The 27,266-nt window shown below is 40.6% G+C and overlaps 32 non-coding genes across 32 annotated transcripts; all 32 read right to left on the minus strand.

Moving 5' to 3' along the window:
* Nucleotides 1–228: 228 nt before the first annotated feature.
* Nucleotides 229–349, minus strand: LOC139466180 (U5 spliceosomal RNA). Its single transcript, XR_011653236.1, has one exon. It is a non-coding gene; the product is annotated as a U5 spliceosomal RNA (small nuclear RNA).
* Nucleotides 350–854: 505 nt separating this feature from the next.
* LOC139466181 (U5 spliceosomal RNA) lies at nt 855–975 on the minus strand. The gene has a single exon (XR_011653237.1). It is a non-coding gene; the product is annotated as a U5 spliceosomal RNA (small nuclear RNA).
* Nucleotides 976–1,484: 509 nt separating this feature from the next.
* LOC139466183 (U5 spliceosomal RNA) lies at nt 1,485–1,605 on the minus strand. Its single transcript, XR_011653238.1, has one exon. It is a non-coding gene; the product is annotated as a U5 spliceosomal RNA (small nuclear RNA).
* A 509-nt stretch (nt 1,606–2,114) lies between these two features.
* Nucleotides 2,115–2,235, minus strand: LOC139466184 (U5 spliceosomal RNA). The gene has a single exon (XR_011653239.1). It is a non-coding gene; the product is annotated as a U5 spliceosomal RNA (small nuclear RNA).
* A 509-nt stretch (nt 2,236–2,744) lies between these two features.
* Nucleotides 2,745–2,865, minus strand: LOC139466185 (U5 spliceosomal RNA). Its single transcript, XR_011653240.1, has one exon. It is a non-coding gene; the product is annotated as a U5 spliceosomal RNA (small nuclear RNA).
* Nucleotides 2,866–3,374: 509 nt separating this feature from the next.
* Nucleotides 3,375–3,495, minus strand: LOC139466500 (U5 spliceosomal RNA). The gene has a single exon (XR_011653540.1). It is a non-coding gene; the product is annotated as a U5 spliceosomal RNA (small nuclear RNA).
* A 509-nt stretch (nt 3,496–4,004) lies between these two features.
* LOC139466186 (U5 spliceosomal RNA) lies at nt 4,005–4,125 on the minus strand. Its single transcript, XR_011653241.1, has one exon. It is a non-coding gene; the product is annotated as a U5 spliceosomal RNA (small nuclear RNA).
* A 509-nt stretch (nt 4,126–4,634) lies between these two features.
* On the minus strand, nt 4,635–4,755 carry LOC139466547 (U5 spliceosomal RNA). Its single transcript, XR_011653585.1, has one exon. It is a non-coding gene; the product is annotated as a U5 spliceosomal RNA (small nuclear RNA).
* A 509-nt stretch (nt 4,756–5,264) lies between these two features.
* On the minus strand, nt 5,265–5,385 carry LOC139466251 (U5 spliceosomal RNA). The gene has a single exon (XR_011653302.1). It is a non-coding gene; the product is annotated as a U5 spliceosomal RNA (small nuclear RNA).
* Nucleotides 5,386–5,894: 509 nt separating this feature from the next.
* On the minus strand, nt 5,895–6,015 carry LOC139466422 (U5 spliceosomal RNA). The gene has a single exon (XR_011653465.1). It is a non-coding gene; the product is annotated as a U5 spliceosomal RNA (small nuclear RNA).
* A 509-nt stretch (nt 6,016–6,524) lies between these two features.
* Nucleotides 6,525–6,645, minus strand: LOC139466263 (U5 spliceosomal RNA). Its single transcript, XR_011653313.1, has one exon. It is a non-coding gene; the product is annotated as a U5 spliceosomal RNA (small nuclear RNA).
* Nucleotides 6,646–7,154: 509 nt separating this feature from the next.
* LOC139466540 (U5 spliceosomal RNA) lies at nt 7,155–7,275 on the minus strand. Its single transcript, XR_011653578.1, has one exon. It is a non-coding gene; the product is annotated as a U5 spliceosomal RNA (small nuclear RNA).
* Nucleotides 7,276–11,368: 4,093 nt separating this feature from the next.
* Nucleotides 11,369–11,489, minus strand: LOC139466423 (U5 spliceosomal RNA). Its single transcript, XR_011653466.1, has one exon. It is a non-coding gene; the product is annotated as a U5 spliceosomal RNA (small nuclear RNA).
* Nucleotides 11,490–11,998: 509 nt separating this feature from the next.
* On the minus strand, nt 11,999–12,119 carry LOC139466543 (U5 spliceosomal RNA). Its single transcript, XR_011653581.1, has one exon. It is a non-coding gene; the product is annotated as a U5 spliceosomal RNA (small nuclear RNA).
* Nucleotides 12,120–16,212: 4,093 nt separating this feature from the next.
* Nucleotides 16,213–16,333, minus strand: LOC139466424 (U5 spliceosomal RNA). The gene has a single exon (XR_011653467.1). It is a non-coding gene; the product is annotated as a U5 spliceosomal RNA (small nuclear RNA).
* A 509-nt stretch (nt 16,334–16,842) lies between these two features.
* Nucleotides 16,843–16,963, minus strand: LOC139466187 (U5 spliceosomal RNA). Its single transcript, XR_011653242.1, has one exon. It is a non-coding gene; the product is annotated as a U5 spliceosomal RNA (small nuclear RNA).
* Nucleotides 16,964–17,470: 507 nt separating this feature from the next.
* Nucleotides 17,471–17,591, minus strand: LOC139466492 (U5 spliceosomal RNA). Its single transcript, XR_011653533.1, has one exon. It is a non-coding gene; the product is annotated as a U5 spliceosomal RNA (small nuclear RNA).
* Nucleotides 17,592–18,100: 509 nt separating this feature from the next.
* Nucleotides 18,101–18,221, minus strand: LOC139466427 (U5 spliceosomal RNA). The gene has a single exon (XR_011653469.1). It is a non-coding gene; the product is annotated as a U5 spliceosomal RNA (small nuclear RNA).
* Nucleotides 18,222–18,728: 507 nt separating this feature from the next.
* Nucleotides 18,729–18,849, minus strand: LOC139466493 (U5 spliceosomal RNA). Its single transcript, XR_011653534.1, has one exon. It is a non-coding gene; the product is annotated as a U5 spliceosomal RNA (small nuclear RNA).
* Nucleotides 18,850–19,358: 509 nt separating this feature from the next.
* On the minus strand, nt 19,359–19,479 carry LOC139466428 (U5 spliceosomal RNA). Its single transcript, XR_011653470.1, has one exon. It is a non-coding gene; the product is annotated as a U5 spliceosomal RNA (small nuclear RNA).
* Nucleotides 19,480–19,988: 509 nt separating this feature from the next.
* On the minus strand, nt 19,989–20,109 carry LOC139466188 (U5 spliceosomal RNA). Its single transcript, XR_011653243.1, has one exon. It is a non-coding gene; the product is annotated as a U5 spliceosomal RNA (small nuclear RNA).
* Nucleotides 20,110–20,618: 509 nt separating this feature from the next.
* Nucleotides 20,619–20,739, minus strand: LOC139466189 (U5 spliceosomal RNA). The gene has a single exon (XR_011653244.1). It is a non-coding gene; the product is annotated as a U5 spliceosomal RNA (small nuclear RNA).
* A 509-nt stretch (nt 20,740–21,248) lies between these two features.
* On the minus strand, nt 21,249–21,369 carry LOC139466494 (U5 spliceosomal RNA). The gene has a single exon (XR_011653535.1). It is a non-coding gene; the product is annotated as a U5 spliceosomal RNA (small nuclear RNA).
* A 509-nt stretch (nt 21,370–21,878) lies between these two features.
* On the minus strand, nt 21,879–21,999 carry LOC139466190 (U5 spliceosomal RNA). The gene has a single exon (XR_011653245.1). It is a non-coding gene; the product is annotated as a U5 spliceosomal RNA (small nuclear RNA).
* A 509-nt stretch (nt 22,000–22,508) lies between these two features.
* LOC139466192 (U5 spliceosomal RNA) lies at nt 22,509–22,629 on the minus strand. The gene has a single exon (XR_011653247.1). It is a non-coding gene; the product is annotated as a U5 spliceosomal RNA (small nuclear RNA).
* A 509-nt stretch (nt 22,630–23,138) lies between these two features.
* On the minus strand, nt 23,139–23,259 carry LOC139466193 (U5 spliceosomal RNA). The gene has a single exon (XR_011653248.1). It is a non-coding gene; the product is annotated as a U5 spliceosomal RNA (small nuclear RNA).
* A 509-nt stretch (nt 23,260–23,768) lies between these two features.
* LOC139466194 (U5 spliceosomal RNA) lies at nt 23,769–23,889 on the minus strand. The gene has a single exon (XR_011653249.1). It is a non-coding gene; the product is annotated as a U5 spliceosomal RNA (small nuclear RNA).
* A 509-nt stretch (nt 23,890–24,398) lies between these two features.
* Nucleotides 24,399–24,519, minus strand: LOC139466195 (U5 spliceosomal RNA). The gene has a single exon (XR_011653250.1). It is a non-coding gene; the product is annotated as a U5 spliceosomal RNA (small nuclear RNA).
* A 509-nt stretch (nt 24,520–25,028) lies between these two features.
* On the minus strand, nt 25,029–25,149 carry LOC139466196 (U5 spliceosomal RNA). The gene has a single exon (XR_011653251.1). It is a non-coding gene; the product is annotated as a U5 spliceosomal RNA (small nuclear RNA).
* A 507-nt stretch (nt 25,150–25,656) lies between these two features.
* LOC139466495 (U5 spliceosomal RNA) lies at nt 25,657–25,777 on the minus strand. The gene has a single exon (XR_011653536.1). It is a non-coding gene; the product is annotated as a U5 spliceosomal RNA (small nuclear RNA).
* Nucleotides 25,778–26,286: 509 nt separating this feature from the next.
* Nucleotides 26,287–26,407, minus strand: LOC139466429 (U5 spliceosomal RNA). Its single transcript, XR_011653471.1, has one exon. It is a non-coding gene; the product is annotated as a U5 spliceosomal RNA (small nuclear RNA).
* A 507-nt stretch (nt 26,408–26,914) lies between these two features.
* Nucleotides 26,915–27,035, minus strand: LOC139466497 (U5 spliceosomal RNA). Its single transcript, XR_011653537.1, has one exon. It is a non-coding gene; the product is annotated as a U5 spliceosomal RNA (small nuclear RNA).
* Between the last annotated feature and the right edge of the window lie 231 nt (nt 27,036–27,266).

Raw genomic sequence — 27,266 nt, forward strand, 5'->3', positions numbered from 1 at the left:
AGCGACGCTCACGTCAATGCACCCCTCAAGATACAAATCCAACAAGCGATTCTCGTGCGCACCCATAATAAAGGAAAGGTCAATGAGGGGATGGTGGCTTCAGCTTGTAAACAACGCTGTACATTTGCAATATCCCCACATTAAAAGAGGAGAGAAGACAGAAGCAAGAAGTGGTTACCTCCCTTTGATGCAAGTGCATGGAGTTCTATTTTTATTATTTGGAATGTTGACCCTGGCAATGCAGGGCGTAATAAATTAGTCTATAGACTCATTGTGATGTTCCTCTCCACGGAAATCTTTAGTAAAAGGCGAAAGATTTATCCGAATGGATGAAGAGAAACCAGAGTTAATGTTACAGATACCTGTCTGCACCCCAGTCACCTTATCATTTCAGCACGTGCAGGTGCGAAGACATGACTCGTGTCATTTAAATCATCTGTTCAATATAAGCTTCTTATGTGACATAAACAGTGATAAAACAATTGTAAAAATGATTTGGTAAACATCTTCAACTCGGAGATCGCTTGATGCAAGCATGGCGTGTCAAAATAATGTCGGCTTTGATCAATCCAGTGTGTGTGGCATTTTGAACGTGGACTAATCATGTTACTTAGCCTATCATTGTGAGCGACGCTCACGTCAATGCACCCCTCAAGATACAAATCCAACAAGCGATTCTCGTGCCCACCCATAATAAAGGAAAGGTCAATGAGGGGATGGTGGCTTCAGCTTGTAAACAACGCTGTACATTTGCAATATCCCCACATTAAAAGAGGAGAGAAGACAGAAGCAAGAAGTGGTTACCTCCCTTTGATGCAAGTGCTTGGAGTTCTATTTTTATTATTTGGAATGTTGACCCTGGCAATGCAGGGCGTAATAAATTAGTCTATAGACTCATTGTGATGTTCCTCTCCACGGAAATCTTTAGTAAAAGGCGAAAGATTTATCCGAATGGATGAAGAGAAACCAGAGTTAATGTTACAGATACCTGTCTGCACCCCAGTCACCTTATCATTTCAGCACGTGCAGGTGCGAAAACATGACTCGTGTCATTTAAATCATCTGTTCAATATAAGCTTTTTATGTGACATAAACAGTGATAAAACAATTGTAAAAATGATTTGGTAAACATCTTCAACTCGGAGATCGCTTGATGCAAGCATGGCGTGTCAAAATAATGTCGGCTTTGATCAATCCAGTGTGTGTGGCAGCAATTTTGAACGTGGACTAATCGTGATACTTAGCCCATCATTGTGAGCGACGCTCACGTCAATGCACCCCTCAAGATACAAATCCAACAAGCGATTGTCGTGCCCACCCATAATAAAGGAAAGGTCAATGAGGGGATGGTGGCTTCAGCTTGTAAACAACGCTGTACATTTGCAATATCCCCACATTAAAAGAGGAGAGAAGACAGAAGCAAGAAGTGGTTACCTCCCTTTGATGCAAGTGCTTGGAGTTCTATTTTTATTATTTGGAATGTTGACCCTGGCAATGCAGGGCGTAATAAATTAGTCTATAGACTCATTGTGATGTTCCTCTCCACGGAAATCTTTAGTAAAAGGCGAAAGATTTATCCGAATGGATGAAGAGAAACCAGAGTTAATGTTACAAATACCTGTCTGCACCCCAGTCACCTTATCATTTCAGCACGTGCAGGTGCGAAGACATGACTCGTGTCATTTAAATCATCTGTTCAATATAAGCTTTTTATGTGACATAAACAGTGATAAAACAATTGTAAAAATGATTTGGTAAACATCTTCAACTCGGAGATCGCTTGATGCAAGCATGGCGTGTCAAAATAATGTCGGCTTTGATCAATCCAGTGTGTGTGGCAGCCATTTTGAACGTGGACTAATCATGTTACTTAGCCTATCATTGTGAGCGACGCTCACGTCAATGCACCCCTCAAGATACAAATCCAACAAGCGATTCTCGTGCGCACCCATAATAAAGGAAAGGTCAATGAGGGGATGGTGGCTTCAGCTTGTAAACAACGCTGTACATTTGCAATATCCCCACATTAAAAGAGGAGAGAAGACAGAAGCAAGAAGTGGTTACCTCCCTTTGATGCAAGTGCTTGGAGTTCTATTTTTATTATTTGGAATGTTGACCCTGGCAATGCAGGGCGTAATAAATTAGTCTATAGACTCATTGTGATGTTCCTCTCCACGGAAATCTTTAGTAAAAGGCGAAAGATTTATCCGAATGGATGAAGAGAAACCAGAGTTAATGTTACAGATACCTGTCTGCACCCCAGTCACCTTATCATTTCAGCACGTGCAGGTGCGAAGACATGACTCGTGTCATTTAAATCATCTGTTCAATATAAGCTTTTTATGTGACATAAACAGTGATAAAACAATTGTAAAAATGATTTGGTAAACATCTTCAACTCGGAGATCGCTTGATGCAAGCATGGCGTGTCAAAATAATGTCGGCTTTGATCAATCCAGTGTGTGTGGCAGCCATTTTGAACGTGGACTAATCGTGTTACTTAGCCTATCATTGTGAGCGACGCTCACGTCAATGCACCCCTCAAGATACAAATCCAACAAGCGATTGTCGTGCCCACCCATAATAAAGGAAAGGTCAATGAGGGGATGGAGGCTTCAGCTTGTAAACAACGCTGTACATTTGCAATATCCCCACATTAAAAGAGGAGAGAAGACAGAAGCAAGAAGTGGTTACCTCCCTTTGATGCAAGTGCTTGGAGTTCTATTTTTATTATTTGGAATGTTGACCCTGGCAATGCAGGGCGTAATAAATTAGTCTATAGACTCATTGTGATGTTCCTCTCCACGGAAATCTTTAGTAAAAGGCGAAAGATTTATCCGAATGGATGAAGAGAAACCAGAGTTAATGTTACAGATACCTGTCTGCACCCCAGTCACCTTATCATTTCAGCACGTGCAGGTGCGAAGACATGACTCGTGTCATTTAAATCATCTGTTCAATATAAGCTTTTTATGTGACATAAACAGTGATAAAACAATTGTAAAAATGATTTGGTAAACATCTTCAACTCGGAGATCGCTTGATGCAAGCATGGCGTGTCAAAATAATGTCGGCTTTGATCAATCCAGTGTGTGTGGCAGCCATTTTGAACGTGGACTAATCGTGTTACTTAGCCTATCATTGTGAGCGACGCTCACGTCAATGCACCCCTCAAGATACAAATCCAACAAGCGATTCTCGTGCCCACCCATAATAAAGGAAAGGTCAATGAGGGGATGGTGGCTTCAGCTTGTAAACAACGCTGTACATTTGCAATATCCCCACATTAAAAGAGGAGAGAAGACAGAAGCAAGAAGTGGTTACCTCCCTTTGATGCAAGTGCTTGGAGTTCTATTTTTATTATTTGGAATGTTGACCCTGGCAATGCAGGGCGTAATAAATTAGTCTATAGACTCATTGTGATGTTCCTCTCCACGGAAATCTTTAGTAAAAGGCGAAAGATTTATCCGAATGGTTGAGGAGAAACCAGAGTTAATGTTACAGATACCTGTCTGCACCCCAGTCACCTTATCATTTCAGCACGTGCAGGTGCGAAGACATGACTCGTGTCATTTAAATCATCTGTTCAATATAAGCTTTTTATGTGACATAAACAGTGATAAAACAATTGTAAAAATGATTTGGTAAACATCTTCAACTCGGAGATCGCTTGATGCAAGCATGGCGTGTCAAAATAATGTCGGCTTTGATCAATCCAGTGTGTGTGGAAGCCATTTTGAACGTGGACTAATCATGTTACTTAGCCTATCATTGTGAGCGACGCTCACGTCAATGCACCCCTCAAGATACAAATCCAACAAGCGATTCTCGTGCCCACCCATAATAAAGGAAAGGTCAATGAGGGGATGGTGGCTTCAGCTTGTAAACAACGCTGTACATTTGCAATATCCCCACATTAAAAGAGGAGAGAAGACAGAAGCAAGAAGTGGTTACCTCCCTTTGATGCAAGTGCTTGGATTTCTATTTTTATTATTTGGAATGTTGACCCTGGCAATGCAGGGCGTAATAAATTAGTCTATAGACTCATTGTGATGTTCCTCTCCACGGAAATCTTTAGTAAAAGGCGAAAGATTTATCCGAATGGATGAAGAGAAACCAGAGTTAATGTTACAGATACCTGTCTGCACCCCAGTCACCTTATCATTTCAGCACGTGCAGGTGCGAAGACATGACTCGTGTCATTTAAATCATCTGTTCAATATAAGCTTTTTATGTGACATAAACAGTGATAAAACAATTGTAAAAATGATTTGGTAAACATCTTCAACTCGGAGATCGCTTGATGCAAGCATGGCGTGTCAAAATAATGTCGGCTTTGATCAATCCAGTGTGTGTGGCAGCCATTTTGAACGTGGACTAATCGTGTTACTTAGCCTATCATTGTGAGCGACGCTCACGTCAATGCACCCCTCAAGATACAAATCCAACAAGCGATTGTCGTGCCCACCCATAATAAAGGAAAGGTCAATGAGGGGATGGAGGCTTCAGCTTGTAAACAACGCTGTACATTTGCAATATCCCCACATTAAAAGAGGAGAGAAGACAGAAGCAAGAAGTGGTTACCTCCCTTTGATGCAAGTGCTTGGAGTTCTATTTTTATTATTTGGAATGTTGACCCTGGCAATGCAGGGCGTAATAAATTAGTCTATAGACTCATTGTGATGTTCCTCTCCACGGAAATCGTTAGTAAAAGGCGAAAGATTTATCCGAATGGATGAAGAGAAACCAGAGTTAATGTTACAGATACCTGTCTGCACCCCAGTCACCTTATCATTTCAGCACGTGCAGGTGCGAAGACATGACTCGTGTCATTTAAATCATCTGTTCAATATAAGCTTTTTATGTGACATAAACAGTGATAAAACAATTGTAAAAATGATTTGGTAAACATCTTCAACTCGGAGATCGCTTGATGCAAGCATGGCGTGTCAAAATAATGTCGGCTTTGATCAATCCAGTGTGTGTGGCAGCCATTTTGAACGTGGACTAATCGTGTTACTTAGCCTATCATTGTGAGCGACGCTCACGTCAATGCACCCCTCAAGATACAAATCCAACAAGCGATTGTCGTGCCCACCCATAATAAAGAAAAGGTCAATGAGGGGATGGTGGCTTCAGCTTGTAAACAACGCTGTACATTTGCAATATCCCCACATTAAAAGAGGAGAGAAGACAGAAGCAAGAAGTGGTTACCTCCCTTTGATGCAAGTGCTTGGAGTTCTATTTTTATTATTTGGAATGTTGACCCTGGCAATGCAGGGCGTAATAAATTAGTCTATAGACTCATTATGATGTTCCTCTCCACGGAAATCTTTAGTAAAAGGCGAAAGATTTATCCGAATGGATGAAGAGAAACCAGAGTTAATGTTACAGATACCTGTCTGCACCCCAGTCACCTTATCATTTCAGCACGTGCAGGTGCGAAGACATGATTCGTGTCATTTAAATCATCTGTTCAATATAAGCTTTTTATGTGACATAAACAGTGATAAAACAATTGTAAAAATGATTTGGTAAACATCTTCAACTCGGAGATCGCTTGATGCAAGCATGGCGTGTCAAAATAATGTCGGCTTTGATCAATCCAGTGTGTGTGGCAGCCATTTTGAACGTGGACTAATCGTGTTACTTAGCCTATCATTGTGAGCGACGCTCACGTCAATGCACCCCTCAAGATACAAATCCAACAAGCGATTCTCGTGCCCACCCATAATAAAGGAAAGGTCAATGAGGGGATGGTGGCTTCAGCTTGTAAACAACGCTGTACATTTGCAATATCCCCACATTAAAAGAGGAGAGAAGACAGAAGCAAGAAGTGGTTACCTCCCTTTGATGCAAGTGCTTGGAGTTCTATTTTTATTATTTGGAATGTTGACCCTGGCAATGCAGGGCGTAATAAATTAGTCTATAGACTCATTGTGATGTTCCTCTCCACGGAAATCTTTAGTAAAAGGCGAAAGATTTATCCGAATGGTTGAAGAGAAACCAGAGTTAATGTTACAGATACCTGTCTGCACCCCAGTCACCTTATCATTTCAGCACGTGCAGGTGCGAAGACATGACTCGTGTCATTTAAATCATCTGTTCAATATAAGCTTTTTATGTGACATAAACAGTGATAAAACAATTGTAAAAATGATTTGGTAAACATCTTCAACTCGGAGATCGCTTGATGCAAGCATGGCGTGTCAAAATAATGTCGGCTTTGATCAATCCAGTGTGTGTGGAAGCTATTTTGAACGTGGACTAATCGTGTTACTTAGCCTATCATTGTGAGCGACGCTCACGTCAATGCACCCCTCAAGATACAAATCCAACAAGCGATTGTCGTGCCCACCCATAATAAAGAAAAGGTCAATGAGGGGATGGTGGCTTCAGCTTGTAAACAACGCTGTACATTTGCAATATCCCCACATTAAAAGAGGAGAGAAGACAGAAGCAAGAAGTGGTTACCTCCCTTTGATGCAAGTGCTTGGAGTTCTATTTTTATTATTTGGAATGTTGACCCTGGCAATGCAGGGCGTAATAAATTAGTCTATAGACTCATTATGATGTTCCTCTCCACGGAAATCTTTAGTAAAAGGCGAAAGATTTATCCGAATGGATGAAGAGAAACCAGAGTTAATGTTACAGATACCTGTCTGCACCCCAGTCACCTTATCATTTCAGCACGTGCAGGTGCGAAGACATGACTCGTGTCATTTAAATCATCTGTTCAATATAAGCTTTTTATGTGACATAAACAGTGATAAAACAATTGTAAAAATGATTTGGTAAACATCTTCAACTCGGAGATCGCTTGATGCAAGCATGGCGTGTCAAAATAATGTCGGCTTTGATCAATCCAGTGTGTGTGGAAGCTATTTTGAACGTGGACTAATCATGTTACTTAGCCTATCATTGTGAGCGACGCTCACGTCAATGCACCCCTCAAGATACAAATCCAACAAGCGATTCTCGTGCGCACCCATAATAAAGGAAAGGTCAATGAGGGGATGGTGGCTTCAGCTTGTAAACAACGCTGTACATTTGCAATATCCCCACATTAAAAGAGGAGAGAAGACAGAAGCAAGAAGTGGTTACCTCCCTTTGATGCAAGTGCTTGGAGTTCTATTTTTATTATTTGGAATGTTGACCCTGGCAATGCAGGGCGTAATAAATTAGTCTATAGACTCATTGTGATGTTCCTGTCCACGGAAATCTTTAGTTAAAGGCGAAAGATTTATCCGAATGGATGAATAGAAACCAGAGTTAATGTTACAGATACCTGTCTGCACCCCAGTCACCTTATCATTTCAGCACGTGCAGGTGCGAAGACATGACTCGTGTCATTTAAATCATCTGTTCAATATAAGCTTTTTATGTGACATAAACAGTGATAAAACTATTGTAAAAATGATTTGGTAAACATCTTCAACTCGGAGATCGCTTGATGCAAGCATGGCGTGTCAAAATAATGTCGGCTTTGATCAATCCAGTGTGTGTGGCAGCCATTTTGAACGTGGACTAATCGTGTTACTTAGCCTATCATTGTGAGCGACGCTCACGTCAATGCACCCCTCAAGATACAAATCCAACAAGCGATTCTCGTAGATAAACACGGAAAACTCATCTCAGAATGGATAGAACAAAATGACCTAATACTACTAAATAACAACCAACCTACTAGATACGACAAAATACACCACAAAATGTCGGCTATCGACTTAACCATATGCACCCCAGATTTAGCCCAAAGTATTCAATGGGAAGTACACGGGGTACCACTAGGTAGTGACCACTTCCCCATAAATATAACTATAGGAGACGTAAACATCCCATCACCAGCCCCAAACCAGGAACCTAAATTCCACTACAACAAAGCCGACTGGGACAAATTTCAGGACATTTGCAACCAGGCTAACCTAGCTGACCTAGAAAGTAACGACCCCGAAATCTACTGTAAAAACCTCACTGACTATATAATAAACGCAGCTAAAAACTCCATTCCTTTCAAAACAACCAGCATAGGCAAACCCTCGGTTCCTTGGTGGAACGAGGAGATAGAACAAACGAGGCGTAAACGCAAATCCGCATTCAATAAAGCCAAACGTGACTCCAAACACCTAAAGATAGCACATGAACTAAATCACAAAGTACAAAGCTTAGTTAAAACAGCTAAAACAAGAGACTGGAAAAAATTTTGCGAAGAAATTAACCATCATACAGACGCCAGAACAGTTTGGCGCAAAATCCACGCCATTAGGGGCATTAAACGTCATAAAAAAACTCCCAACGTAAACAATTCAACAAACCCCACTGAAAAAGCTAATAACCTAGCAAATCACTTCTCGGCCGTCAGTAGCAATAGCAACTTCAACCAAAAATTCCAGGAACAACTAAAAGCAGAAACCAAATTTACCAAAGAGCCAAAAGATAATAACCTAGAAATTAATCTCCATTTCACAATGGAAGAACTACTCCACGTCCTACAAAATAGGAAAAAGGGCACAGCCCCAGGCTTAGACCTTACTTCATACCAGATAATTAAACAACTACCACCCAAACTACTCCAAACTCTTCTGAAACTCTATAACCTCATATATCTAAACGGACAGGTCCCATCACCTTGGAAACAAGCCCTGGTCATACCAATCCCCAAACCCAATAAACCAGCTGACCAGGCTAATTCATACAGACCAATCTCCCTAACTTCTAACTTATGCAAAGTAATGGAATCAATGGCCAAAAACAGGTTACAACACTACTTAGAACAAAACAACATAATAAATCCAGACCAAAGCGGTTTCACTCCTGGACGCTCAACCTTAGATAACCTCGCCCGACTAGAGCAGGACATTAAAACAGGCCAACTTAACAAACAATATACTACAGGCATCTTTCTAGACTTCTCCAAAGCATTCGACATGGTTTGGCATAACGGACTAATACAAAAACTACAAAAAATAGGACTTAAAGGTCAAATAATTAACTACATCCAAAGTTTCCTAACAAACCGCAAAATCACCGTGGGCATAGACCAAACGCTATCGGACCAATGTCCCCTAGAAAATGGCACTCCCCAGGGCAGCATCCTAAGCCCAACACTCTTCAATATTATGATTAACGATTTATTCGAGGGACTATCCCCCAAAGTAAACACATCAAAATTCGCGGATGATGGAGCCCTCTGGATCCGCACTAAAAGCATTAAAATGGCCCAAAACTTACTACAAAAATCTCTAAATAAAATACAAAAATGGGCTGACAAATGGGGCTTCTCCCTAAACTCAGAAAAAACCACAGGAATAGTATTTAAACACAAAAATATGCAACCCGCCACCCTAAACCTCCAACTAAACAACAAACCAATCAAATTCCAAAAACAAACCAAATTCTTAGGATTAATCTTCGATGAACATCTCACCTGGGATGCTCACATTAAAAACCTTGTAACCAGATGCAGCAAAGACCTAAACACGTTAAGATGCCTAACCGGCTCCAACTGGGGGGCCTCTAAAAACACCCTCCTCTCACTCTATATATCACTAATTAGGTCCAAACTAGACTATGGCAGTGCCATTTACGACACCTTAAACAACTCTCTCATTAAAAAACTAGACTCAATCCAGTATCAGGCCCTAAAACTAATCACACGAACTCAACATGGCACCTCTTCCACCTCACTCCAGGCCTTAACAGGAGAAATGCCACTTAAACTACGTAGGGAACAACTTACCCTAAACTTCTGGGCCGCGTCCCAATCAAACCCACTAATCGAAAACTTAATAAAACAAAATATTAGCCCTAGAAACCAAGCCCTAGCCCGGAAACATCCACTACTTACTCCAATTTCCCAAAGAATAACCAATTACCTAAACGAACACAAAATAAATAATCTTAAACAAAACAATAAATCATCCAATATCTTCACTCCAAAACTTAAAATACCAAAAATAGACACAACACTAGCCGATACACTAAATAAACAGACCGATCCTAACATCGCTAAAACCACCACACTAGCATACATACATGAACATTGGCCAAATTGGTGTCACATATACACAGACGGATCCTCAGATCCGATCTCAAAACACACAGGTTTCGGAGTCCACATCGCACAACCAACCAAAGACACACAATCTTACCGACTCCCAAACAACCAATCCATATTCACGGCCGAACTAATGGGCATGGCCTCAGCACTACACAATCAGCAATCTAAAAAACACCAAAAAATCCTCATCCTAACCGACTCTCTCAGTGGACTACAAGCCCTCAAAAATAAAAACACTAAAAACCGCCCCAAACTAATAAATCAAATACTCAATAGCTCAAACAACTTAACTAAGGTAGGTAAACAAATAATGTTCATTTGGATCCCCGCCCACGTAGGAATCTTTGGAAATGAAAAGGCAGATAAAGCAGCAAAATTATCCCTTAAACTCCCAGAAATAAGCTTAAACTTACCCAGCTCAAAATCAGAAATCAAAAGTGTCACTAAACAAAAAATTAACAAAAAATGGCAAAATATATACCAAAACTCAAATAGCCAAATCAGGAAAGTACTCAAAAAACCCTTAAATAAACCCAAAATACTACACCCATCCAAACAAATCGACAGAATAATTACCAAACTACAAACAGGCCACACCAAACTAAATAATCACCGTAAAATAGCTAAACTACACACAACAGGAAACTGCCCACATTGCAAACAACAAGAAACACCAGAACACGTACTCATTCACTGCACACACTACCAAACACACCGAACAACACTACAGACCACCCTAAATCTTAAAACCGGACTTACACTAGAATCAATCCTAAACCCACAAAATAAATTAGAAAAATTCAAAGCCTTAGGCATATACCTAATAAAAACAGGACTAAATAGTCGCATTTAAACCCCAAATAAAATATTAAAACCAAAACTACCTTATTTGATAACCACCCAACACACACAGCTCCCTTAGTTCGTCCCCCAACCCACTCTTGGCATTCTTTCCAAATCTCAAAATTTCAAAATTACTATATAAGTAACCCCTAAAGCCCCCTCCTGGGTTGCACAAACTCACTTTTCCCCTTTTTGGAAACACATTAAATGGCCTGGCCGGGCCCGTGTGCGACATACGCTTGCAGTCGGAAAGCGCACGTTAAATCTCCAATATAAGTAAGTAAGTAACTCGTGCCCACCCATAATAAAGGAAAGGTCAATGAGGGGATGGTGGCTTCAGCTTGTAAACAACGCTGTACATTTGCAATATCCCCACATTAAAAGAGGAGAGAAGACAGAAGCAAGAAGTGGTTACCTCCCTTTGATGCAAGTGCTTGGATTTCTATTTTTATTATTTGGAATGTTGACCCTGGCAATGCAGGGCGTAATAAATTAGTCTATAGACTCATTGTGATGTTCCTCTCCACGGAAATCTTTAGTAAAAGGCGAAAGATTTATCCGAATGGTTGAAGAGAAACCAGAGTTAATGTTACAGATACCTGTCTGCACCCCAGTCACCTTATCATTTCAGCACGTGCAGGTGCGAAGACATGACTCGTGTCATTTAAATCATCTGTTCAACATAAGCTTTTTATGTGACATAAACAGTGATAAAACAATTGTAAAAATGATTTGGTAAACATCTTCAACTCGGAGATCGCTTGATGCAAGCATGGCGTGTCAAAATAATGTCGGCTTTGATCAATCCAGTGTGTGTGGAAGCTATTTTGAACGTGGACTAATCATGTTACTTAGCCTATCATTGTGAGCGACGCTCACGTCAATGCACCCCTCAAGATACAAATCCAACAAGCGATTCTCGTGCGCACCCATAATAAAGGAAAGGTCAATGAGGGGATGGTGGCTTCAGCTTGTAAACAACGCTGTACATTTGCAATATCCCCACATTAAAAGAGGAGAGAAGACAGAAGCAAGAAGTGGTTACCTCCCTTTGATGCAAGTGCTTGGAGTTCTATTTTTATTATTTGGAATGTTGACCCTGGCAATGCAGGGCGTAATAAATTAGTCTATAGACTCATTGTGATGTTCCTCTCCACGGAAATCTTTAGTTAAAGGCGAAAGATTTATCCGAATGGATGAATAGAAACCAGAGTTAATGTTACAGATACCTGTCTGCACCCCAGTCACCTTATCATTTCAGCACGTGCAGGTGCGAAGACATGACTCGTGTCATTTAAATCATCTGTTCAATATAAGCTTTTTATGTGACATAAACAGTGATAAAACTATTGTAAAAATGATTTGGTAAACATCTTCAACTCGGAGATCGCTTGATGCAAGCATGGCGTGTCAAAATAATGTCGGCTTTGATCAATCCAGTGTGTGTGGCAGCCATTTTGAACGTGGACTAATCGTGTTACTTAGCCTATCATTGTGAGCGACGCTCACGTCAATGCACCCCTCAAGATACAAATCCAACAAGCGATTCTCGTAGATAAACACGGAAAACTCATCTCAGAATGGATAGAACAAAATGACCTAATACTACTAAATAACAACCAACCTACTAGATACGACAAAATACACCACAAAATGTCGGCTATCGACTTAACCATATGCACCCCAGATTTAGCCCAAAGTATTCAATGGGAAGTACACGGGGTACCACTAGGTAGTGACCACTTCCCCATAAATATAACTATAGGAGACGTAAACATCCCATCACCAGCCCCAAACCAGGAACCTAAATTCCACTACAACAAAGCCGACTGGGACAAATTTCAGGACATTTGCAACCAGGCTAACCTAGCTGACCTAGAAAGTAACGACCCCGAAATCTACTGTAAAAACCTCACTGACTATATAATAAACGCAGCTAAAAACTCCATTCCTTTCAAAACAACCAGCATAGGCAAACCCTCGGTTCCTTGGTGGAACGAGGAGATAGAACAAACGAGGCGTAAACGCAAATCCGCATTCAATAAAGCCAAACGTGACTCCAAACACCTAAAGATAGCACATGAACTAAATCACAAAGTACAAAGCTTAGTTAAAACAGCTAAAACAAGAGACTGGAAAAAATTTTGCGAAGAAATTAACCATCATACAGACGCCAGAACAGTTTGGCGCAAAATCCACGCCATTAGGGGCATTAAACGTCATAAAAAAACTCCCAACGTAAACAATTCAACAAACCCCACTGAAAAAGCTAATAACCTAGCAAATCACTTCTCGGCCGTCAGTAGCAATAGCAACTTCAACCAAAAATTCCAGGAACAACTAAAAGCAGAAACCAAATTTACCAAAGAGCCAAAAGATAATAACCTAGAAATTAATCTCCATTTCACAATGGAAGAACTACTCCACGTCCTACAAAATAGGAAAAAGGGCACAGCCCCAGGCTTAGACCTTACTTCATACCAGATAATTAAACAACTACCACCCAAACTACTCCAAACTCTTCTGAAACTCTATAACCTCATATATCTAAACGGACAGGTCCCATCACCTTGGAAACAAGCCCTGGTCATACCAATCCCCAAACCCAATAAACCAGCTGACCAGGCTAATTCATACAGACCAATCTCCCTAACTTCTAACTTATGCAAAGTAATGGAATCAATGGCCAAAAACAGGTTACAACACTACTTAGAACAAAACAACATAATAAATCCAGACCAAAGCGGTTTCACTCCTGGACGCTCAACCTTAGATAACCTCGCCCGACTAGAGCAGGACATTAAAACAGGCCAACTTAACAAACAATATACTACAGGCATCTTTCTAGACTTCTCCAAAGCATTCGACATGGTTTGGCATAACGGACTAATACAAAAACTACAAAAAATAGGACTTAAAGGTCAAATAATTAACTACATCCAAAGTTTCCTAACAAACCGCAAAATCACCGTGGGCATAGACCAAACGCTATCGGACCAATGTCCCCTAGAAAATGGCACTCCCCAGGGCAGCATCCTAAGCCCAACACTCTTCAATATTATGATTAACGATTTATTCGAGGGACTATCCCCCAAAGTAAACACATCAAAATTCGCGGATGATGGAGCCCTCTGGATCCGCACTAAAAGCATTAAAATGGCCCAAAACTTACTACAAAAATCTCTAAATAAAATACAAAAATGGGCTGACAAATGGGGCTTCTCCCTAAACTCAGAAAAAACCACAGGAATAGTATTTAAACACAAAAATATGCAACCCGCCACCCTAAACCTCCAACTAAACAACAAACCAATCAAATTCCAAAAACAAACCAAATTCTTAGGATTAATCTTCGATGAACATCTCACCTGGGATGCTCACATTAAAAACCTTGTAACCAGATGCAGCAAAGACCTAAACACGTTAAGATGCCTAACCGGCTCCAACTGGGGGGCCTCTAAAAACACCCTCCTCTCACTCTATATATCACTAATTAGGTCCAAACTAGACTATGGCAGTGCCATTTACGACACCTTAAACAACTCTCTCATTAAAAAACTAGACTCAATCCAGTATCAGGCCCTAAAACTAATCACACGAACTCAACATGGCACCTCTTCCACCTCACTCCAGGCCTTAACAGGAGAAATGCCACTTAAACTACGTAGGGAACAACTTACCCTAAACTTCTGGGCCGCGTCCCAATCAAACCCACTAATCGAAAACTTAATAAAACAAAATATTAGCCCTAGAAACCAAGCCCTAGCCCGGAAACATCCACTACTTACTCCAATTTCCCAAAGAATAACCAATTACCTAAACGAACACAAAATAAATAATCTTAAACAAAACAATAAATCATCCAATATCTTCACTCCAAAACTTAAAATACCAAAAATAGACACAACACTAGCCGATACACTAAATAAACAGACCGATCCTAACATCGCTAAAACCACCACACTAGCATACATACATGAACATTGGCCAAATTGGTGTCACATATACACAGACGGATCCTCAGATCCGATCTCAAAACACACAGGTTTCGGAGTCCACATCGCACAACCAACCAAAGACACACAATCTTACCGACTCCCAAACAACCAATCCATATTCACGGCCGAACTAATGGGCATGGCCTCAGCACTACACAATCAGCAATCTAAAAAACACCAAAAAATCCTCATCCTAACCGACTCTCTCAGTGGACTACAAGCCCTCAAAAATAAAAACACTAAAAACCGCCCCAAACTAATAAATCAAATACTCAATAGCTCAAACAACTTAACTAAGGTAGGTAAACAAATAGAGTTCATTTGGATCCCCGCCCACGTAGGAATCTTTGGAAATGAAAAGGCAGATAAAGCAGCAAAATTATCCCTTAAACTCCCAGAAATAAGCTTAAACTTACCCAGCTCAAAATCAGAAATCAAAAGTGTCACTAAACAAAAAATTAACAAAAAATGGCAAAATATATACCAAAACTCAAATAGCCAAATCAGGAAAGTACTCAAAAAACCCTTAAATAAACCCAAAATACTACACCCATCCAAACAAATCGACAGAATAATTACCAAACTACAAACAGGCCACACCAAACTAAATAATCACCGTAAAATAGCTAAACTACACACAACAGGAAACTGCCCACATTGCAAACAACAAGAAACACCAGAACACGTACTCATTCACTGCACACACTACCAAACACACCGAACAACACTACAGACCACCCTAAATCTTAAAACCGGACTTACACTAGAATCAATCCTAAACCCACAAAATAAATTAGAAAAATTCAAAGCCTTAGGCATATACCTAATAAAAACAGGACTAAATAGTCGCATTTAAACCCCAAATAAAATATTAAAACCAAAACTACCTTATTTGATAACCACCCAACACACACAGCTCCCTTAGTTCGTCCCCCAACCCACTCTTGGCATTCTTTCCAAATCTCAAAATTTCAAAATTACTATATAAGTAACCCCTAAAGCCCCCTCCTGGGTTGCACAAACTCACTTTTCCCCTTTTTGGAAACACATTAAATGGCCTGGCCGGGCCCGTGTGCGACATACGCTTGCAGTCGGAAAGCGCACGTTAAATCTCCAATATAAGTAAGTAAGTAACTCGTGCCCACCCATAATAAAGGAAAGGTCAATGAGGGGATGGTGGCTTCAGCTTGTAAACAACGCTGTACATTTGCAATATCCCCACATTAAAAGAGGAGAGAAGACAGAAGCAAGAAGTGGTTACCTCCCTTTGATGCAAGTGCTTGGATTTCTATTTTTATTATTTGGAATGTTGACCCTGGCAATGCAGGGCGTAATAAATTAGTCTATAGACTCATTGTGATGTTCCTCTCCACGGAAATCTTTAGTAAAAGGCGAAAGATTTATCCGAATGGTTGAAGAGAAACCAGAGTTAATGTTACAGATACCTGTCTGCACCCCAGTCACCTTATCATTTCAGCACGTGCAGGTGCGAAGACATGACTCGTGTCATTTAAATCATCTGTTCAATATAAGCTTTTTATGTGACATAAACAGTGATAAAACAATTGTAAAAATGATTTGGTAAACATCTTCAACTCGGAGATCGCTTGATGCAAGCATGGCGTGTCAAAATAATGTCGGCTTTGATCAATCCAGTGTGTGTGGAAGCTATTTTGAACGTGGACTAATCATGTTACTTAGCCTATCATTGTGAGCGACGCTCACGTCAATGCACCCCTCAAGATACAAATCCAACAAGCGATTCTCGTGCGCACCCATAATAAAGGAAAGGTCAATGAGGGGATGGTGGCTTCAGCTTGTAAACAACGCTGTACATTTGCAATATCCCCACATTAAAAGAGGAGAGAAGACAGAAGCAAGAAGTGGTTACCTCCCTTTGATGCAAGTGCTTGGAGTTCTATTTTTATTATTTGGAATGTTGACCCTGGCAATGCAGGGCGTAATAAATTAGTCTATAGACTCATTGTGATGTTCCTCTCCACGGAAATCTTTAGTAAAAGGCGAAAGATTTATCCGAATGGATGAAGAGAAACCAGAGTTAATGTTACAGATACCTGTCTGCACCCCAGTCACCTTATCATTTCAGCACGTGCAGGTGCGAAGACATGACTCGTGTCATTTAAATCATCTGTTCAATATAAGCTTTTTATGTGACATAAACAGTGATAAAACAATTGTAAAAATGATTTGGTAAACATCTTCAACTCGGAGATCGCTTGATGCAAGCATGGCGTGTCAAAATAATGTCGGCTTTGATCAATCCAGTGTGTGTGGAAGCTATTTTGAACGTGGACTAATCATGTTACTTAGCCTATCATTGTGCGACGCTCACGTCAATGCACCCCTGAAGATACAAATCCAACAAGCGATTCTCGTGCCCACCCATAATAAAGAAAAGGTCAATGAGGGGATGGTGGCTTCAGCTTGTAAACAACGCTGTACATTTGCAATATCCCCACATTAAAAGAGGAGAGAAGACAGAAGCAAGAAGTGGTTACCTCCCTTTGATGCAAGTGCTTGGAGTTCTATTTTTATTATTTGGAATGTTGACCCTGGCAATGCAGGGCGTAATAAATTAGTCTATAGACTCATTGTGATGTTCCTCTCCACGGAAATCTTTAGTAAAAGGCGAAAGATTTATCTGAATGGATGAAGAGAAACCAGAGTTAATGTTACAGATACCTGTCTGCACCCCAGTCACCTTATCATTTCAGCACGTGCAGGTGCGAAGACATGACTCGTGTCATTTAAATCATCTGTTCAATATAAGCCTTTTATGTGACATAAACAGTGATAAAACAATTGTAAAAATGATTTGGTAAACATCTTCAACTCGGAGATCGCTTGATGCAAGCATGGCGTGTCAAAACAATGTCGGCTTTGATCAATCCAGTGTGTGTGGCAGCCATTTTGAACGTGGACTAATCGTGTTACTTAGCCTATCATTGTGAGCGACGCTCACGTCAATGCACCCCTCAAGATACAAATCCAACAAGCGATTCTCGTGCCCACCCATAATAAAGGAAAGGTCAATGAGGGGATGGTGGCTTCAGCTTGTAAACAACGCTGTACATTTGCAATATCCCCAGATTAAAAGAGGAGAGAAGACAGAAGCAAGAAGTGGTTACCTCCCTTTGATGCAAGTGCTTGGATTTCTATTTTTATTATTTGGAATGTTGACCCTGGCAATGCAGGGCGTAATAAATTAGTCTATAGACTCATTGTGATGTTCCTCTCCACGGAAATCTTTAGTAAAAGGCGAAAGATTTATCCGAATGGTTGAAGAGAAACCAGAGTTAATGTTACAGATACCTGTCTGCACCCCAGTCACCTTATCATTTCAGCACGTGCAGGTGCGAAGACATGACTCGTGTCATTTAAATCATCTGTTCAATATAAGCTTTTTATGTGACATAAACAGTGATAAAACAATTGTAAAAATGATTTGGTAAACATCTTCAACTCGGAGATCGCTTGATGCAAGCATGGCGTGTCAAAATAATGTCGGCTTTGATCAATCCAGTGTGTGTGGAAGCTATTTTGAACGTGGACTAATCATGTTACTTAGCCTATCATTGTGCGACGCTCACGTCAATGCACCCCTGAAGATACAAATCCAACAAGCGATTCTCGTGCCCACCCATAATAAAGAAAAGGTCAATGAGGGGATGGTGGCTTCAGCTTGTAAACAACGCTGTACATTTGCAATATCCCCACATTAAAAGAGGAGAGAAGACAGAAGCAAGAAGTGGTTACCTCCCTTTGATGCAAGTGCTTGGAGTTCTATTTTTATTATTTGGAATGTTGACCCTGGCAATGCAGGGCGTAATAAATTAGTCTATAGACTCATTGTGATGTTCCTCTCCACGGAAATCTTTAGTAAAAGGCGAAAGATTTATCTGAATGGATGAAGAGAAACCAGAGTTAATGTTACAGATACCTGTCTGCACCCCAGTCACCTTATCATTTCAGCACGTGCAGGTGCGAAGACATGACTCGTGTCATTTAAATCATCTGTTCAATATAAGCCTTTTATGTGACATAAACAGTGATAAAACAATTGTAAAAATGATTTGGTAAACATCTTCAACTCGGAGATCGCTTGATGCAAGCATGGCGTGTCAAAACAATGTCGGCTTTGATCAATCCAGTGTGTGTGGCAGCCATTTTGAACGTGGACTAATCGTGTTACTTAGCCTATCATTGTGAGCGACGCTCACGTCAATGCACCCCTCAAGATACAAATCCAACAAGCGATTCTCGTGCCCACCCATAATAAAGGAAAGGTCAATGAGGGGATGGTGGCTTCAGCTTGTAAACAACGCTGTACATTTGCAATATCCCCAGATTAAAAGAGGAGAGAAGACAGAAGCAAGAAGTGGTTACCTCCCTTTGATGCAAGTGCTTGGATTTCTATTTTTATTATTTGGAATGTTGACCCTGGCAATGCAGGGCGTAATAAATTAGTCTATAGACTCATTGTGATGTTCCTCTCCACGGAAATCTTTAGTAAAAGGCGAAAGATTTATCCGAATGGTTGAAGAGAAACCAGAGTTAATGTTACAGATACCTGTCTGCACCCCAGTCACCTTATCATTTCAGCACGTGCAGGTGCGAAGACATGACTCGTGTCATTTAAATCATCTGTTCAATATAAGCTTTTTATGTGACATAAACAGTGATAAAACAATTGTAAAAATGATTTGGTAAACATCTTCAACTCGGAGATCGCTTGATGCAAGCATGGCGTGTCAAAATAATGTCGGCTTTGATCAATCCAGTGTGTGTGGCAGCCATTTTGAACGTGGACTAATCGTGTTACTTAGCCTATCATTGTGAGCGACGCTCACGTCAATACACCCCTGAAGATACAAATCCAACAAGCGATTCTCGTGCCCACCCATAATAAAGGAAAGGTCAATGAGGGGATGGTGGCTTCAGCTTGTAAACAACGCTGTACATTTGCAATATCCCCACATTAAAAGAGGAGAGAAGACAGAAGCAAGAAGTGGTTACCTCCCTTTGATGCAAGTGCTTGGAGTTCTATTTTTATTATTTGGAATGTTGACCCTGGCAATGCAGGGCGTAATAAATTAGTCTATAGACTCATTGTGATGTTCCTCTCCACGGAAATCTTTAGTAAAAGGCGAAAGATTTATCCGAATGGATGAAGAGAAACCAGAGTTAATGTTACAGATACCTGTCTGCACCCCAGTCACCTTATCATTTCAGCACGTGCAGGTGCGAAGACATGACTCGTGTCATTTAAATCATCTGTTCAATATAAGCTTTTTATGTGACATAAACAGTGATAAAACAATTGTAAAAATGATTTGGTAAACATCTTCAACTCGGAGATCGCTTGATGCAAGCATGGCGTGTCAAAATAATGTCGGCTTTGATCAATCCAGTGTGTGTGGAAGCTATTTTGAACGTGGACTAATCATGTTACTTAGCCTATCATTGTGAGCGACGCTCACGTCAATGCACCCCTGAAGATACAAATCCAACAAGCGATTCTCGTGCGCACCCATAATAAAGGAAAGGTCAATGAGAGGATGGTGGCTTCAGCTTGTAAACAACGCTGTACATTTGCAATATCCCCACATTAAAAGAGGAGAGAAGACAGAAGCAAGAAGTGGTTACCTCCCTTTGATGCAAGTGCTTGGAGTTCTATTTTTATTATTTGGAATGTTGACCCTGGCAATGCAGGGCGTAATAAATTAGTCTATAGACTCATTGTGATGTTCCTCTCCACGGAAATCTTTAGTAAAAGGCGAAAGATTTATCCGAATGGATGAAGAGAAACCAGAGTTAATGTTACAGATACCTGTCTGCACCCCAGTCACCTTATCATTTCAGCACGTGCAGGTGCGAAGACATGACTCGTGTCATTTAAATCATCTGTTCAATATAAGCTTTTTATGTGACATAAACAGTGATAAAACAATTGTAAAAATGATTTGGTAAACATCTTCAACTCGGAGATCGCTTGATGCAAGCATGGCGTGTCAAAATAATGTCGGCTTTGATCAATCCAGTGTGTGTGGCAGCCATTTTGAACGTGGACTAATCGTGTTACTTAGCCTATCATTGTGAGCGACGCTCACGTCAATGCACCCCTCAAGATACAAATCCAACAAGCGATTCTCGTGCCCACCCATAATAAAGGAAAGGTCAATGAGGGGATGGTGGCTTCAGCTTGTAAACAACGCTGTACATTTGCAATATCCCCACATTAAAAGAGGAGAGAAGACAGAAGCAAGAAGTGGTTACCTCCCTTTGATGCAAGTGCTTGGAGTTCTATTTTTATTATTTGGAATGTTGACCCTGGCAATGCAGGGCGTAATAAATTAGTCTATAGACTCATTGTGATGTTCCTCTCCACGGAAATCTTTAGTAAAAGGCGAAAGATTTATCTGAATGGATGAAGAGAAACCAGAGTTAATGTTACAGATACCTGTCTGCACCCCAGTCACCTTATCATTTCAGCACGTGCAGGTGCGAAGACATGACTCGTGTCATTTAAATCATCTGTTCAATATAAGCCTTTTATGTGACATAAACAGTGATAAAACAATTGTAAAAATGATTTGGTAAACATCTTCAACTCGGAGATCGCTTGATGCAAGCATGGCGTGTCAAAACAATGTCGGCTTTGATCAATCCAGTGTGTGTGGAAGCCATTTTGAACGTGGACTAATCGTGTTACTTAGCCTATCATTGTGAGCGACGCTCACGTCAATGCACCCCTGAAGATACAAATCCAACAAGCGATTCTCGTGCCCACCCATAATAAAGGAAAGGTCAATGAGGGGATGGTGGCTTCAGCTTGTAAACAACGCTGTACATTTGCAATATCCCCAGATTAAAAGAGGAGAGAAGACAGAAGCAAGAAGTGGTTACCTCCCTTTGATGCAAGTGCTTGGATTTCTATTTTTATTATTTGGAATGTTGACCCTGGCAATGCAGGGCGTAATAAATTAGTCTATAGACTCATTGTGATGTTCCTCTCCACGGAAATCTTTAGTAAAAGGCGAAAGATTTATCCGAATGGATGAAGAGAAACCAGAGTTAATGTTACAGATACCTGTCTGCACCCCAGTCACCTTATCATTTCAGCACGTGCAGGTGCGAAGACATGACTCGTGTCATTTAAATCATCTGTTCAATATAAGCTTTTTATGTGACATAAACAGTGATAAAACAATTGTAAAAATGATTTGGTAAACATCTTCAACTCGGAGATCGCTTGATGCAAGCATGGCGTGTCAAAATAATGTCGGCTTTGATCAATCCAGTGTGTGTGGCAGCCATTTTGAACGTGGACTAATCGTGTTACTTAGCCTATCATTGTGAGCGACGCTCACGTCAATGCACCCCTCAAGATACAAATCCAACAAGCGATTCTCGTGCCCACCCATAATAAAGGAAAGGTCAATGAGGGGATGGTGGCTTCAGCTTGTAAACAACGCTGTACATTTGCAATATCCCCACATTAAAAGAGGAGAGAAGACAGAAGCAAGAAGTGGTTACCTCCCTTTGATGCAAGTGCTTGGAGTTCTATTTTTATTATTTGGAATGTTGACCCTGGCAATGCAGGGCGTAATAAATTAGTCTATAGACTCATTGTGATGTTCCTCTCCACGGAAATCTTTAGTAAAAGGCGAAAGATTTATCCGAATGGATGAAGAGAAACCAGAGTTAATGTTACAGATACCTGTCTGCACCCCAGTCACCTTATCATTTCAGCACGTGCAGGTGCGAAGACATGACTCGTGTCATTTAAATCATCTGTTCAATATAAGCTTTTTATGTGACATAAACAGTGATAAAACAATTGTAAAAATGATTTGGTAAACATCTTCAACTCGGAGATCGCTTGATGCAAGCATGGCGTGTCAAAATAATGTCGGCTTTGATCAATCCAGTGTGTGTGGAAGCTATTTTGAACGTGGACTAATCATGTTACTTAGCCTATCATTGTGAGCGACGCTCACGTCAATGCACCCCTGAAGATACAAATCCAACAAGCGATTCTCGTGCGCACCCATAATAAAGGAAAGGTCAATGAGAGGATGGTGGCTTCAGCTTGTAAACAACGCTGTACATTTGCAATATCCCCACATTAAAAGAGGAGAGAAGACAGAAGCAAGAAGTGGTTACCTCCCTTTGATGCAAGTGCTTGGAGTTCTATTTTTATTATTTGGAATGTTGACCCTGGCAATGCAGGGCGTAATAAATTAGTCTATAGACTCATTGTGATGTTCCTCTCCACGGAAATCTTTAGTAAAAGGCGAAAGATTTATCCGAATGGATGAAGAGAAACCAGAGTTAATGTTACAGATACCTGTCTGCACCCCAGTCACCTTATCATTTCAGCACGTGCAGGTGCGAAGACATGACTCGTGTCATTTAAATCATCTGTTCAATATAAGCTTTTTATGTGACATAAACAGTGATAAAACAATTGTAAAAATGATTTGGTAAACATCTTCAACTCGGAGATCGCTTGATGCAAGCATGGCGTGTCAAAATAATGTCGGCTTTGATCAATCCAGTGTGTGTGGCAGCCATTTTGAACGTGGACTAATCGTGTTACTTAGCCTATCATTGTGAGCGACGCTCACGTCAATGCACCCCTCAAGATACAAATCCAACAAGCGATTCTCGTGCCCACCCATAATAAAGGAAAGGTCAATGAGGGGATGGTGGCTTCAGCTTGTAAACAACGCTGTACATTTGCAATATCCCCACATTAAAAGAGGAGAGAAGTCAGAAGCAAGAAGTGGTTACCTCCCTTTGATGCAAGTGCTTGGAGTTCTATTTTTATTATTTGGAATGTTGACCCTGGCAATGCAGGGCGTAATAAATTAGTCTATAGACTCATTGTGATGTTCCTCTCCACGGAAATCTTTAGTAAAAGGCGAAAGATTTATCCGAATGGATGAAGAGAAACCAGAGTTAATGTTACAGATACCTGTCTGCACCCCAGTCACCTTATCATTTCAGCACGTGCAGGTGCGAAGACATGACTCGTGTCATTTAAATCATCTGTTCAATATATGCTTTTTATGTGACATAAACAGTGATAAAACAATTGTAAAAATGATTTGGTAAACATCTTCAACTCGGAGATCGCTTGATGCAAGCATGGCGTGTCAAAATAATGTCGGCTTTGATCAATCCAGTGTGTGTGGCAGCTATTTTGAACGTGGACTAATCATGTTACTTAGCCTATCATTGTGAGCGACGCTCACGTCAATGCACCCCTCAAGATACAAATCCAACAAGCGATTGTCGTGCCCACCCATAATAAAGAAAAGGTCAATGAGGGGATGGTGGCTTCAGCTTGTAAACAACGCTGTACATTTGCAATATCCCCACATTAAAAGAGGAGAGAAGACAGAAGCAAGAAGTGGTTACCTCCCTTTGATGCAAGTGCTTGGAGTTCTATTTTTATTATTTGGAATGTTGACCCTGGCAATGCAGGGCGTAATAAATTAGTCTATAGACTCATTGTGATGTTCCTCTCCACGGAAATCTTTAGTAAAAGGCGAAAGATTTATCCGAATGGATGAAGAGAAACCAGAGTTAATGTTACAGATACCTGTCTGCACCCCAGTCACCTTATCATTTCAGCACGTGCAGGTGCGAAGACATGACTCGTGTCATTTAAATCATCTGTTCAATATAAGCTTTTTATGTGACATAAACAGTGATAAAACAATTGTAAAAATGATTTGGTAAACATCTTCAACTCGGAGATCGCTTGATGCAAGCATGGCGTGTCAAAACAATGTCGGCTTTGATCAATCCAGTGTGTGTGGCAGCCATTTTGAACGTGGACTAATCGTGTTACTTAGCCTATCATTGTGAGCGACGCTCACGTCAATGCACCCCTCAAGATACAAATCCAACAAGCGATTCTCGTGCCCACCCATAATAAAGGAAAGGTCAATGAGGGGATGGTGGCTTCAGCTTGTAAACAACGCTGTACATTTGCAATATCCCCACATTAAAAGAGGAGAGAAGACAGAAGCAAGAAGTGGTTACCTCCCTTTGATGCAAGTGCTTGGAGTTCTATTTTTATTATTTGGAATGTTGACCCTGGCAATGCAGGGCGTAATAAATTAGTCTATAGACTCATTGTGATGTTCCTCTCCACGGAAATCTTTAGTAAAAGGCGAAAGATTTATCCGAATGGATGAAGAGAAACCAGAGTTAATGTTACAGATACCTGTCTGCACCCCAGTCACCTTATCATTTCAGCACGTGCAGGTGCGAAGACATGACTCGTGTCATTTAAATCATCTGTTCAATATAAGCTTTTTATGTGACATAAACAGTGATAAAACAATTGTAAAAATGATTTGGTAAACATCTTCAACTCGGAGATCGCTTGATGCAAGCATGGCGTGTCAAAATAATGTCGGCTTTGATCAATCCAGTGTGTGTGGAAGCTATTTTGAACGTGGACTAATCATGTTACTTAGCCTATCATTGTGCGACGCTCACGTCAATGCACCCCTGAAGATACAAATCCAACAAGCGATTCTCGTGCCCACCCATAATAAAGAAAAGGTCAATGAGGGGATGGTGGCTTCAGCTTGTAAACAACGCTGTACATTTGCAATATCCCCACATTAAAAGAGGAGAGAAGACAGAAGCAAGAAGTGGTTACCTCCCTTTGATGCAAGTGCTTGGATTTCTATTTTTATTATTTGGAATGTTGACCCTGGCAATGCAGGGCGTAATAAATTAGTCTATAGACTCATTGTGATGTTCCTCTCCACGGAAATCTTTAGTAAAAGGCGAAAGATTTATCTGAATGGATGAAGAGAAACCAGAGTTAATGTTACAGATACCTGTCTGCACCCCAGTCACCTTATCATTTCAGCACGTGCAGGTGCGAAGACATGACTCGTGTCATTTAAATCATCTGTTCAATATAAGCCTTTTATGTGACATAAACAGTGATAAAACAATTGTAAAAATGATTTGGTAAACATCTTCAACTCGGAGATCGCTTGATGCAAGCATGGCGTGTCAAAACAATGTCGGCTTTGATCAATCCAGTGTGTGTGGCAGCCATTTTGAACGTGGACTAATCGTGTTACTTAGCCTATCATTGTGAGCGACGCTCACGTCAATGCACCCCTCAAGATACAAATCCAACAAGCGATTCTCGTGCCCACCCATAATAAAGGAAAGGTCAATGAGGGGATGGTGGCTTCAGCTTGTAAACAACGCTGTACATTTGCAATATCCCCAGATTAAAAGAGGAGAGAAGACAGAAGCAAGAAGTGGTTACCTCCCTTTGATGCAAGTGCTTGGATTTCTATTTTTATTATTTGGAATGTTGACCCTGGCAATGCAGGGCGTAATAAATTAGTCTATAGACTCATTGTGATGTTCCTCTCCACGGAAATCTTTAGTAAAAGGCGAAAGATTTATCCGAATGGTTGAAGAGAAACCAGAGTTAATGTTACAGATACCTGTCTGCACCCCAGTCACCTTATCATTTCAGCACGTGCAGGTGCGAAGACATGACTCGTGTCATTTAAATCATCTGTTCAATATAAGCTTTTTATGTGACATAAACAGTGATAAAACAATTGTAAAAATGATTTGGTAAACATCTTCAACTCGGAGATCGCTTGATGCAAGCATGGCGTGTCAAAATAATGTCGGCTTTGATCAATCCAGTGTGTGTGGAAGCTATTTTGAACGTGGACTAATCATGTTACTTAGCCTATCATTGTGCGACGCTCACGTCAATGCACCCCTGAAGATACAAATCCAACAAGCGATTCTCGTGCCCACCCATAATAAAGAAAAGGTCAATGAGGGGATGGTGGCTTCAGCTTGTAAACAACGCTGTACATTTGCAATATCCCCACATTAAAAGAGGAGAGAAGACAGAAGCAAGAAGTGGTTACCTCCCTTTGATGCAAGTGCTTGGAGTTCTATTTTTATTATTTGGAATGTTGACCCTGGCAATGCAGGGCGTAATAAATTAGTCTATAGACTCATTGTGATGTTCCTCTCCACGGAAATCTTTAGTAAAAGGCGAAAGATTTATCTGAATGGATGAAGAGAAACCAGAGTTAATGTTACAGATACCTGTCTGCACCCCAGTCACCTTATCATTTCAGCACGTGCAGGTGCGAAGACATGACTCGTGTCATTTAAATCATCTGTTCAATATAAGCTTTTTATGTGACATAAACAGTGATAAAACAATTGTAAAAATGATTTGGTAAACATCTTCAACTCGGAGATCGCTTGATGCAAGCATGGCGTGTCAAAACAATGTCGGCTTTGATCAATCCAGTGTGTGT

The sequence above is a fragment of the Haliotis cracherodii genome, unplaced genomic scaffold (assembly GCF_022045235.1).
Source record: "Haliotis cracherodii isolate W230 unplaced genomic scaffold, xgHalCrac1.p SCAF_18, whole genome shotgun sequence".
Lineage (NCBI taxonomy): Eukaryota > Metazoa > Mollusca > Gastropoda > Lepetellida > Haliotidae > Haliotis > Haliotis cracherodii.